A 13,320-nucleotide genomic window follows, 5' to 3' on the forward strand; every position below is an offset into this window, starting at 1 on the left:
TTGCTCGAGGTAACATTTCTCATAGACGTTAGACTTTCCCAAGCTTTACCCTGCTCCCTCTGCCCAGAAGCTCTCTCAGGCAATCTATGTTTCCCTATGTCTTCAGAATTCGCTTCCTTTACAGTCTGCCCAGATAAGACACTCATCCAATGAGAAAGGTCCTTCTTCTCCTTTCAGTGAAGGCCTTGAGTACTTACACAGTCTAAGGTCTATTTTCTCTATTCCTTTATGATTGTCTTGGAATCTTTTTGTTTCCTAATTTCCCAATTATATTTCTTGTTTCCTAAAATTAGGAGCTTGTTGGGGCCGGCGGGTGGTGCAGCAGTTAAGTTTGCCTGTTCCGCTTGGGCGGCCCGGGGTTTGCCAGTTCGGATCCCAGGTGCGGATCTATGCATTGCTCATCAAGCCATGCTGTGGCAGGAGTCCCACATATAAAGTAGAGGAAGATGGGCACAGATGTTAGCTCAGGGCCAGTCTTCCTCAGCAAAAAGAGGAGGATTGGCGGCAGATGTTAGCTCAGGGTTGATCTTCCTCAAAAAAAAAGGAAATAAAAAATATAATTAGGAGCTTGCTTTTCAAAAATGTCATGGCTTCTAGGATGACACTGGACACACAGAAAATTTTCCAAAATACTATTGATTTAATGGATATTGCATAAGAAGATGCATTCTACAACAAAGAAGCAAGTGAGGGTGCCGATCTGTCGAGTCCCAGGATGTAGGTAACCAGTTCCTAATATTTAGGCCAGCATGGGGTTTGGAACTCAGGAACGTCCTTTTGTCAACTACAATGAATGACAGATTTTAAGCTGGGAAAACAAAGTTTCCTATCTTCTGAAAAAACAAAATTACTTACCTTTGGAAATCTTTATGAGAAGTCGTGTCTGTAAATTATGTTGCCTTTAAAGACAAAGGAGAAATACAATAAAATAATAATGTTATGTTACCAGATCATCAATGGGTTCTTACTAGTCCACTAAAGTAAATTTTAAAAGAATGCATGAATAACTTTGAACTAATCATAGCAAATTTCCTGCTCAATATATGAAAAACAGAAATTAAAAAAAATTGGAAACTCAGTAAAGATTTCTTCCTTATAAGAAACTCCATTGTGTTAGAAATATGAAGTTAAGATCTTCAGAACTTTCAACACATTTGAGGTTTAGTCTACAAGATTTTGTGCATCATGGGGTATCACCCATCATCAAATCGAAGTGTTTTGCTGACTGGTATTGCGGTCTGACAGTTCCTCCAGTTCATACCAATTGCTCTTGAAAAGAAGAAAAAGCCTCTTAATTTTTTATACCAGGAAGACAAGGTCTCTTTCTTCTAAAGAGAAGTTTTAGGAAGCTCCGCTGGGAGGATAGAAAGCACTCATGTAGATCTGCAAATGGTCAACCAGATATCTTCATGACCCTTTGGAAATGATTAGCATTCCTTGGTGCTGGACCTGGAGTCCTGAATTAACCTTAAAATGACATAGTCATCTTTTCTGTCCTACAATGCTCCTTTACCTGAGGAAACTTGCAAGGAGAGAAGAGGAAGGAAGTTAAAGCCACCACTCTGACCTCCATTCAAACCTCAAGGTTTTAGGAGCTTGCAAAGATTCAGAGAAGTGCACTGTGCGCTGCACACAGTAGGCACTTCAATGTTTCTTTATGTCCTACTTTAATAATTGAAAAGCCAAACACAGGAATCCAGCTAATCTTTACCTCACTTCAGCCTGAGGCTGCAGTTCAGCACTACCACTGTGAATAACCAGGAGAGAGACTTCACATACAATAAGCTCTCTTAGAAGAAAAAGTAAAAAGGTGTGATAGTCATAGCAAAGGCTCTGATTTCTAGATATAGATGTGCTCCAACTTTTTTTGTGTTTTCCCTTTTCCCTCTAAAAAATGGGAATAATACCCTGTGTCACTGAGCCATTGAAATGTTGAGGAGACAATAAGTTAGCATCCGAAAAGGATTGAGGGTCAAAGGTGCTATGCACGTTTGAGGTATTTGTTAATGTCATCACTCAATCCATTCTGGCCCAATGTGGAAACAAAAGCAACTTCCATTACAAATACACAAGTTGCTAAAACAATGTTAGCAAAGAGAGAAGGAATGAATCTACAAAGACAGATAGATATTAGCTGGATTATTAAGACCTCATGTTGAGACTGTAGGCTTTTAATGATAAAATAATGTTCTTTTAATTTTCAAGGAAGAATGATTTTGTAAGGAAAAGCAGGCAACTTATTACCTGTTGAAAGAGTGAGATTTCTAGGTATATATTAACAAATATATTTATAAAGACAGTTTCTATTGCAAGACTGTATTAAGCAGAAATCTCCTTTAACAGATTTTTTTTAAAAAGGTATGTAATGAAAGGCCCCTGTGTAAACTCAGGAAATACTCAGGACTTAACCGGACTTCAGCAGATTCATTCGTGATATCAGACACTGTCCAAAGTTCAAAGGGAAATTATACACATATATATTTTTTAATTTATTAAAGTTTTTATTCATAATTATAAATATTAAATATATATATGTATTTAAATATATATATCTATAAATATGAACTGAGAACAGCTATGACTTTGCCATCTGCCTTTAGGTTGTCTTCCGGTAGCTAGCTTCTAAATGCTGGAACACTACCTTTCCTGCCATGGATGCGATTAATCTTGGGTTGGAGCTGTCAGAAAGTCTCAGTCCCACTCCTAATTTTGCCTTCTATGCAGAGGGATCTCCACTAGCACAGCAGTCCTGATGTCTCTGCCTTCAGGGGAAGAAGGAATTGCTTAATTTTATTGAGCCCCTTCATCTCCCCATTCTCCTGGGAGCTAGGTGCCTACGGAAAGCATACATTCATTCTACTCTCCTATTTCAGACCCCAAGTTTTAGAGGAGGACTATGTCATTCACTTCTGGAAATAGGGCAGGTAAGTCTCTGTATATCTGAGCTTCAGTATTAGTAACCCTGTTCTCCCAAATCAGCTGTATCAGTGAGAAAACTGATCATTAGTTCTCCATCGATCTCACTGTCTTATTTTTCAATGGTCCAAGCTCAGTTGGAGCAGAGGGACACTGCTTCTCTCGAGCTCCCTAAAGACTTCAATGACCCACAATACCGTGGCCGGTACATTTGCCTTTTCCAGGCCAAAGGAAAGACAGACAAACACAAGTCTCCAAAGGCTTGGGATAAAATATCATAGATATGAACTCAGCAAAGTTCAACTCAGCCATTAAAAAATAGCTTTGGGATTTTTTCCTGTGGCTGCTGTAACAAGTCACCACAAATTCAGTGACTTCAAACAACAGAAATTTACCTTCTCACTGTCCTAGAGAGGACAGAAGTCCACAATCCGTGTCACTGGGCCTAAATCAGGGAGTCAGTAGGGCCGTGTTCATTCTGGAGGCTGTAAGGGAGAATCTGGGCCTTGCCTCTTCCAGCTTCTGGTGGCAGCCAGCATTCCTTGGCTTGTGGCTGCATCCCTCCAGCCTGCCTTTGTGATCACATTACCTCCTCCTCTTCTTTGTGTATCAAATCTTCCTCTGCCTCCCTCTTATAAGAATATATGTGACTGCACTTAGGGCCCACTCTGATAATCCAGGATAATTTTCTCATCTCAAAATCCTTAAGTTAATCATATCTACAAAGAACATTTTTCTACTTAAGGTAAGATTTACAGATTCTAAGGATTAGGATCCGATATCTTTGGGAGACCAACTTTTAGCCTACCACACAAATTTAATAGTCACAAATAAGTATCATTTATTTCTTTTCCTCCTTCATTTATAGTCTAAAATTTTATAATTTAAGATACAAAAATATGTGGTCTAATATCACAGTCATAGAGAGTCAAGAAAGTAAATGCATCCTAGACTTGAACCAACGAAATGAGATTTAGAAGGACTATATCATAAGGTGATCGCCTTTTCTGTGCACCTGTATGAATCACCCGATTTTCAGCTACGTACCACATAATTTTCTTCTGAAATGTGGCAAAGTATAAATTAAAAAATGTAAATTATCCCTCCATATATCACCGATATTATAAATTCAGGACCATAGTTACTTATAAAGCTATTTTAAATATCCTGGTTGAAGGATTTGCTGAAATAGTTCAAGAATTAAGAATTGTCTTGTTCTTGCTGTATATGGAATATATGATGGAATTATTCATATCACTGATATGAATTTGGCATTTTACTATTAAATTATATAAAACATTCACCTTTTAGCTAGGAACCATTGCGTTCTTAGATCAATTTCATTTTACTTTTTCTACCAACATTTAGTGGTTTACTTTGTGTTGTCATGTTCCACCAATATTCAAAAGATTTGCCACTTGGCAAGAGTTACTGCTTATGCTAAGATGAGTTGGAGACAGCAAGTCATGGTGAAGTACAGGCTCTGAGCTTCTTCTAGGTACTCTCACTAGCTGAGGAACATGCACTCAAGACCACACGTGCACTGTTTCAGCTAGGACAGGCTCTGCTGTGATAACAAATAGACCTCCAAATTCACTGTCTCAGGGAAGAAGACATTTATTTCTCTTTCAGGTAAATGCCAGGGTGGGAGTTCCAGGTCAGTGGCAGTTCAGGTCTATGCATTTGTTCAGCAGATCAGGATGATAAAGTCCCTATCGCCCTTTCAAGGTGGCTGTGTTCTACTCTGTACGGAAGGCAGAAGGTGGAAAGCCACGCCAGAGCACGCCAGTGCAAGAACTCCAGCACCTGGCCACACCTCACTGCAAGGGAGACTGGGATAGCTGTGTGCTCAGGAAGACGAGAAGGGATTTTGCTGAACAGCTTGCAGTCTTTGCTACATGCACTATACAAATTTCTGCCTCAGCAAAGTAAAAGATGCTATATAAATAATGATCCTCACCTCTGGGGTTGTCATAGTCGTTCACACCTGTGAACCATAAGGATTCATTCTACCCAAGCAACTATTTATGCTTCATCTCAGTAGGGGAGGGGAAAGGGAAAGAAATGGTTTATTTTCTTTTAATTATCCCATATAATAGCTTATAGAAGTTGCTTCAAATGATGGAAATGCAAGAGTTGTCTTTTTTTAAAGTAAATTTTAGTATTATATAGTATATATTAAGAAGCTTTTCTCTCTTCAGTTCTTCAATCTATTGAGGAAGGAAATAGGCGAAGAAAGTTAAACTTCTTTTCTCAAGGGGCCTAACTGTTGGCCCAGGCTGGGTTCCAAGAGCAGAACAAGGGATGGTAACTGGTGAGGCTGTCCTTTTGCTGAATGAAGAGAAGAAAAGAAGCATTCCAAGTCTGTTTCCCCGGCACAGGAAGGACCAGGAAGCAAGGAAATCTCCAATTTTCAAGTCCACTGAGCAGAATACAAGAACAGGGTCCAAAATAAAGAGTTCTCCATTAAGACCCAGCAAGATGGAGCAATGAAGTCCTGCAGGCAGGCTGAGCCTGGAAAGGAGCCCAGAGACCATGGCATTCTTGGGAGGGAAGTTTCTCTGGACCCTGAAGGAGCTGAGACTTTGACATTCCCACCCTGCCTTTAGCTTGAGGTTTGTCCACTCCCTCCATTTGGAGAAGCGTAATGTGAAGCTGAATCACTCACATTACGAGAATGCTGATCCGTGGCAAGTCATGAGGGGAAAACAAAACTTCGCAAATACAATCAGCAGGACCACCTGTAGGGCCTATGTTGGAAGAGAAATTAGCTTTCATGGAAAAGGGGTCTTATGGCATGACATGGGGATTAAGTGCACTGAATTTGGATTTAAAAAGTTTGATTCAATTCCTGTCTCTGCCACTACGTAGCCTGTGACCTTGGGCAAGTGATATATATCTTAGTTTCCTATTCTGTAAAATGGGAGATAAAAATAATTCCTAACTCATATCTCTTTTTTCCAAATTTAAATGAAAAAATGTTCAACTGTGTTTAATGAGGTATAAGAACTCAAGAAATACTAGCTAAAAATATTGCAAAGAATGGACTTTTCTTTTTCTTTCTTTCCGGGTATAAAAACTGTCCTTTATAGCTAAAAATCAATCAATCAAACCTTGCCCCCTGACCTTTTAGGCTCATCTATTGAGTATAAGGTGGGGATGAAGTTATAACAACTGACAAATCTAACAAAACATTATGTTAATTTAAGAACATTTTCTTTCAGACATAAGAATTCCCCTGCAAACCTAGGTATATTTCTAAGATCTTAAGGAAATAAATACTATAAAAAATGACATAGTTCAAGTAATATGGAACAAATGTCCACAGAGATATCTCTTAGCATTCTTACGTTTGAGATGTATCTTATGCTAAGAATTCATGATTCTCTGCAATTTTTTAATATTTTCACAAACAGTCCATCTTTCCTATCATTACTCTGTCCAGATGAGTATGAATTTCATTTTCAAGGACTCCTAGTCCTTCCTTAAAACCCATCATCACTGGGCACGCCAGAACATCTTCTGGCAAACTGTGAGAAAAGTATTTGTTGGCAGTCATGAGAACAAAAGAAGATTTTTCTAAAGGTGATGAGGCAGAAAGGGAAAGGAGATGCCCCTGAGGAACAGGGAGAAATGTCAAGGGAATTGGTCTATCTTCTTGGCACCCTGAGGCTGAAGATGAGGGGGATTACCAGTTTGTTGCCTCATGAAAAGCTGAGAGGGGAAGATGCAGCTGATTGCTCACTAATGATGCCTTGGAAGAGAAACTTGGCAGTCCTAGGGAAGAGGAGGTGCAACGTAAATTGGGAGGCAGATAAAACTCTCTGGTGTGATGAAAATAGAGACTTCCCGAATGCGCTGGGGAAATTAATGGAATCTTCAGATTACTGCAAAATTTGTTTCACGATAATTGCATTAACTAATATTCATTAAGCAGTTGGTATGTATCCAGTACTATGGACTTTATGTGCTTTACTTTAGTTAACACACCGCCCCTAAGAGGTAGGCATCAATATTGTCCCCATTGTATGGATGGGAAGCTGAGGTTTACAGAGGTTAAGTCCATAGTCTTAAGCAACTTTATGGAATGCAAAGTGCAGAGCAAAAACCACTTACTCAGAACCTAGTTAGGGAAAGAAATCTATTCATAAATGTACTTTTCAGTGATACTTAAATTCTAAGAAAACTTCGCTCACATCCTCTTGGATGGATTGATAACCAGTTTTGTGTCTGGAAAGGCATGTTTCTCTGAGGTCACACTGCAGTACTTTCAAAAAGGTTTCCCTCAAAGGTGTTTCATCTATTAGTATCAGCAAAAGGATCTCACAGAATGACTAATTTTTAGTAATTGTGACCGGCAAGTCTTTGTTGAGTCATTCTCTTCAGAAATAACAGCCTGATTCATCAGATCTGTTTTTAACATTAATTCTATCTAACACCTGACATCTTCTTACCCCTTCTCCACATCAATGAAAACTAGGGAGAAAATAAGACAAACCAAACCCAGATTATGGTTAAAATAATAATTTATTATTAGTGATTTAAAGCGAAAATTGAATAACTTCAACATCCTATGAAGTAAAATTTTAAAAATCTTACATTTCATAAGGTAAAAAAGAACATCAAGCGCTTTTTCTTTATGTTTGATGTCAGTTTTGTCCACAAATTGCATGATACAAATTGTATGCTTTTATATACCAAAAAAAGATTTTAATACGATCATTCTGGGAAGTGAAATGATCAGCAAGGAAGCATCTACTTAACATTAGCAGCCTTTCTAAATTCTTGTGAAACTGTAAAATGACTTACAATGAACAGCTAAGGCCTCTAACATTGTTACTAATGTTCGTACAATAAAGTACGCCCCGGCCTTTAACTGCAAATGGTTAGTACCTAAAGTCCTGACGTAGGTGTGCAGAAAGATGCTAGCAACACTGGTCAGATAGACTACTTAGAGAGAAACCTTTTTTTTCCTCTTGGTAAAACAAAAGTGCCTGTGGTGAACATTTGTTGCTTTTGCCAGTCCAACATCCCTTCCCCTTGGCTTGATAATGCCCCTCTGATTTTCTGGGGATCTGCTCATCTCTATCATATACCATCTTGGTGGGACCTTCAAGCTACTCATCAAAGTGCAAAGGGGTGGACTGGGACAACTCCCAATCCCTGCTCTCACCTGCCAAGACCAATCAGATAGAAGTCCCAGGACTTGGCCAAAGAACAGAGTGTGGTTGGAGAGGAGTCTTTTGATCACAACTCCCTGAAGAGATTGTCCCTATTTCTTCACCCAGATCCCTTCCACTGCCATGCTTCTGTCTCTCTAGAGGTCTGGGTGTGCTGCTCTTTTCAAGTATTGGGAGCTACTCCACATTCTCCCACTAAATTCCACTCTTCTTTAAGTTAGTTTCCGTTGCTTACATTATCTAGTATAGTACAATGTCCTTTCTGTTTCTGCTGAAAATCTTAATAACACTTTTGTTCTTTTTAACATCCTAAATGAGAGTAGACCTTTCCTGAGAGTGTTTTGGTCTTGACAAATATAACATTTTCAGTTATGATGAACTCTTCTTGATTAAAAAGAATCATACCAGAATCTAAACTGTCACAACAGATACAAGGAACTACAAAGTCTGCTCTCTGGGTTTTATTAAATCATAAAATATACACACAGAGAAGTGCATAAAAGGTATAAGTACATTTTAAGAACAATTACAAAGAAACATATTCAGAACTTTTTTCGCTCATTATATTCAGCTTTGACGTCTGCCTCCTGAAAGACCCCCAAGGCCGGGGTTCCATGCCCGCTTTGTGGTGACCCCTACCAAAGCGCTTAGCCCACTCTTCCTTCTCTCTGTCCAGACCTCCTCCGTACTACTGCTCACGCATGAAGCTCATTAAGGACACGATTATGCCTCGTTACCCGTCTATCCTCACAGCCAGGCATGGAATCAGTCACTTAGTAAATAACTGATAATAAACGAATGAATGAAATAAACAAATGACCCATTACTGTCCTCAAGTAGCTCCAAGGACAGCTAGAGAAGAGAAACTTGTACAACAACTATTGCTAAGTGTTTTGCTAAGGAGAGCCAGGGTGGGGAGGGTGAGGTTCAGGAAACAGGCACCCACCTCAACCAAAGCTTCCTGAAATGGTGCACAGAGCCCTGGTGGAAGGGCAGGTGCCACCAGTTGAACACGGCGGCGGAGGAGTAAGATGCAGGAGGAGCAAGGGACCTGATAGCCTGAGACGCTGTTAAGAGACTAAGACACGGCCAAATCACGGGTTCCTAATCCAGACTCTGTGCACCCTGAAGGAGTCCACGGACAGAAGTGAGAAGGTCCACGAACCTGGATGGGAAAACATAGATCTGTTTTCTCCAACCTCTAACTGATCTTTAGCATTGCTTTGGATTATGAATGCAGGTGACAGACAACTATAATATTAGTGACAATCCGTGACTTTGTCATGAAGACAAATAATAGAAAATTTCCTGTCCTAGTAGAGTTACTGTGGATATCTCAAAATACAGTGTACACTCATTGATAACTTGATATTATGTCAGTAATTGAACACACTAATAGATCTTTATATTTGATGTTTTAACAAACACATATTAATAAACCCACATATTTACAATTTTTTTTCTAATATTTAGATGTTTATTTCTCTATAAGTGATTCCCTTTGCAATTCCATGTATTTTATTTTATGTATTTAAACATTTAAAAAATGGTTCTGAGGAGGGATCTAGAAACTTCTCTAGATTGGCAAGGGAGTCCATGACAGTGGGGTAAAGAACTCCTGCTCTAAGACTTTTTCAGGGTGGGAGCCAGAGGATGGGGCTTTTAAAGGGTAGGATAAATGGGAACCCTAGAGGCAGTCCTCTCACCAGAACAACCCACTTGGTCCTGGAGGAGTTTTTCTGCATATCATTAGTTTCCCTTTGTCGCTTGTGTGGGGCTCACCCACCATGGAAGCAATATTTGCACTTAAATTTATCCAAACGGTCAAAGTACAAACTTGCTAATTAGTGATTTCACTATACTAGGACACAGCTAGGACTTTTGAACAAAGAATGAGGGGCCAAACACAGGCACAATCACACCTCATCGTCCCTTCTTTAGCAAAGCTCAACAGTGAACAAGAACAACGACGTACATGAATCTGCAGAGGTGGTGAGATGAGAAACTGCCTGTGTTTGTGCACCTGTGTGGCATTTACAGGAAACTCCTGCTAATCATCCAACTTCTTCTCGGCCTCCATTTCTTTTTCTTATCACAGTACATATATTTCTTTTTTGTTGTGATGTTCTGAATATTCTAATGTGAGCATATGTTGGATTTTTAGCCTCATTTTCATTTCTTCATATTTAATTTTCACTTTATATCTTATAATATCCTCTCTCCACAAATGGTAAGGGCAGATGAAAAATTGTTTATTCTTTTTATTTATTTCCAAACAGACTCTCGCTCCTGGATATATCACTCACTTGTGCTTTATTCTTTTCTACCCAGTGTCTTGACAGGAATACTGCAGCTCTTGATTTCAACAGGCTTGTCGCTGCTTTCTTTGGAATCCCCACCTCCATGCTGACTCTTCCCCAAGGAAACCTAGTTCAAAGGTTCTGGCTGAATTACCTAAGTCCCTTGACCTCTTCCTATCAAGCTTTTACTCAGGTCCATTTCAACTAGTACTAGCATTTTATAAATAATTACAGTGAATGGTTCCCAGAGTTCAAATTTTAAAATGCCATCTCTTTTAAAATTAGCAAAAGGGCTGTTCAAATTGTCTCAGACAAATTCATGATGTTTACCCCCAAATGACATACTCTGGATACATATTGATTTCCTCTTAAATTTTGTTCTATGATTTTGCAAATTTTTGACAACCCATTCCCAGGACAAAATTTAGGAGGTAATATGCACAAAATAATTTAAAAACAATTCCAGAACGTACTCTCTTCCCCCAGGCCAGGCCTTATTTTTTCAGTGGCTCCTTGATTCAAGCAGCATTAACTAAACAAAGGATGTCCTTTACTCAAAGTGTGGTCCTCAGAGCAGCCTCTGCATGAGTTGGGAATGCAGGACCAGGCTCCACCCTGGGCCTACTGAATCAGCATCTGCATTTTAACCAGATCGCCAGGTGATGTTTAAAAGGTTTAACGTGGTGCACATACTCTAAATGATTGGTAAGGAGTACTTGCGGATACAGGATTGAGATGCAACCCTCAGTTAAATTTGGGCTCAGTGGAAAAGAGTGACAGAGCTGACAAGTGAGAGCATGATTACCTTAGCAGTAGGTATCTTAACTGCATCACCAGTCTACACCCTTCTTAACTCTTCTTCATCTTCTCCTACTCTACTCTTGAATTTCCCCACAACACTAATTTCTAATTTGGTCAAGCCAAACTTCACATTGTCCTGCAAATGTTGTTCCTATTTATTGAACTAGCATACACTCATATATACTAATGCACAAGGAATTGGCTTGTTGTTGGCAATTACGGAGGCTGGCAAGTCTCCGAAGATCTGCAGGGTGAGCCAGCATTCTGGAGACCCTGGAAAGCTGACGGTTTAGTTCCCATCTGAGTCCGAAGGCCTGAGAGCCGGGAGAGCTGATGCTGTTAAGTTCTAGTACCAAGGCTGGCAGACTCAAGACCCAGGAAGAACCAAGGTTTCACTTTGAGTTTAAGGGTAGGAGAAAAGCCTATGTCTCAGTTTGAAGGCAGCCAGGTAGGAAGAATTCTCTCTTACTCAGGGGATGGTCAGCCTTTTTGTTCTATTTAGGCCTTCAACTGATTGGATGAGGCCCACCGACATTAGAGAGGGCAATCTTTTTCACTTAGTCTACTGATTTAAATGTAAATCTCATCCAAAAGCACTCTCACAGAAACACCCAGAATAATGTCTGACCAAATATCTGGGTACCCTGGGGTACCCAGTCAAGTTGACACGTAAAATTAAGCATCACACTTGTCATGTTCCCGTCTCCTGGAACCCTCCCCCTTCGACCATACATCTTTCAAGGCATAGCTCAAGGCCTGTGTTTTCCGAGAAACTTTCCATAACCTTCCTTGGCAGATGCACTCAGAGTCAACACCAGCTGCTTGTCCAGGGCAGCTTCCTATCTTTCAGTGTCTACTCTGGTTTTGGTGCATTAGACTTGTACCTCCCTAACTGGCAGCATCATAAAGGCAGGAATCTTGTCATACTCTTACAGCAAACCTCACAGCACTCAGATGCTCCCCAAACCCTGGCCACGATGTTGAATTTTTATAGTAGTACCATTTTTTTGTGTACACAAAATGACACCAGGGGCCAGCCTGGTGGCGCAGCAGTTAAGGCTGCACATTCCGCTTTGGCGACCGGGACTTCGCTGGTTCGGATCCCAGGTGCAGACCTACCCACCACTTATCAAGCCATGCTGTGGTAGGCATCCCACATATAAAGTAGGGGAAGATGGGCACAGATGTTAGCTCAGGGCCAGTCTTCCTCAGCAAAAAGAGGAGGATTGGCAGCAGACGTTAGCTCAGGGCTAATCTTCCTCAAAAAAAAAAAAATGATACCAATTAAGAGTTTGTCTTAACTTAAATTCCCACACTGACGTAGCTTTTGCTGAAAAAGCCTCAGGAAACAGCGTGTCCATGTATGCAGCCCATGTGATATTGAGAAGGCAGCAATTGTAGTGTAACCACCAGTGCCACTGCAGCCGGGTGGTCGGGGAGGAGGGTAATGACACCGCACAGAAAGGACAGTGGTGCTACACCATGAGAAAGCTTAGTTTCAGCCCAGGGTCCACGCAGAGAATGACTCTTCCCCCCGAAGGAGTTTAAAATGCCCGTTGGTGGGTCCGCTTCAGCAAATCACAGACTGACCGCGGCAGAAGAGACGACACTAGGGTGACAAAAGAGCCTAGGACTCCGAGGAGCCTGCAACACCTGCCCTAGGACAGTCGCTAGCTCTCTTGAGCACACCTGGAGGAGAGTGACGGGCACGTGGAGAGAGCCGGGAGGGAAGTGAGAGGAGGAAGTGAGTCTCTGTCCTTAAGACCAGCTGCTGCCACTGACTAGTCTCATCTGGTTTGGGCATCGATGTGTGTCCTCACAGTAGCACCCAGGGCTAGGTTGGTCACACTCTTTCTGGCAATGACACTGGGGCATTAGCTTTCTATTCTTTGATAAAGTAATGGCCATGCTTCTTTCCCTGGAACTTTTCCCTCTTAAAAACTTCATCCTTAAGGCTGGCCCCGTGGCTGAGTGGTTAAGTTCGCGCACTCCGCTGCAGGCAGCCCAGTGTTTCATTGGTTTGAATCCTGGGTGCAGACATGGCACTGTTCATCGAACCACGCTGAGGCGGCGTCCCACGTGCGGCAACTAGAAGGACCCACAATGAAGAATATACAACTATG

At 40.8% G+C, this 13,320-nt stretch overlaps 1 long non-coding RNA gene across 2 annotated transcripts in view; it reads right to left on the reverse strand.

Moving 5' to 3' along the window:
* Positions 1–394: 394 nt before the first annotated feature.
* The window catches only part of LOC138924543 (uncharacterized), a 72,359-nt gene continuing 59,433 nt past the window's right edge, over positions 395–13,320 (reverse strand). For both annotated transcript variants that reach the window (XR_011439456.1, XR_011439457.1), the window contains 2 exons: positions 856–899; positions 395–527 (listed from right to left, as the gene is read on the reverse strand). This is a non-coding gene — a long non-coding RNA (uncharacterized lncRNA). The remainder of the gene's footprint in view (positions 528–855; positions 900–13,320) is intronic.

This window comes from Equus caballus, chromosome 6, assembly GCF_041296265.1.
Source record: "Equus caballus isolate H_3958 breed thoroughbred chromosome 6, TB-T2T, whole genome shotgun sequence".
Lineage (NCBI taxonomy): Eukaryota > Metazoa > Chordata > Mammalia > Perissodactyla > Equidae > Equus > Equus caballus.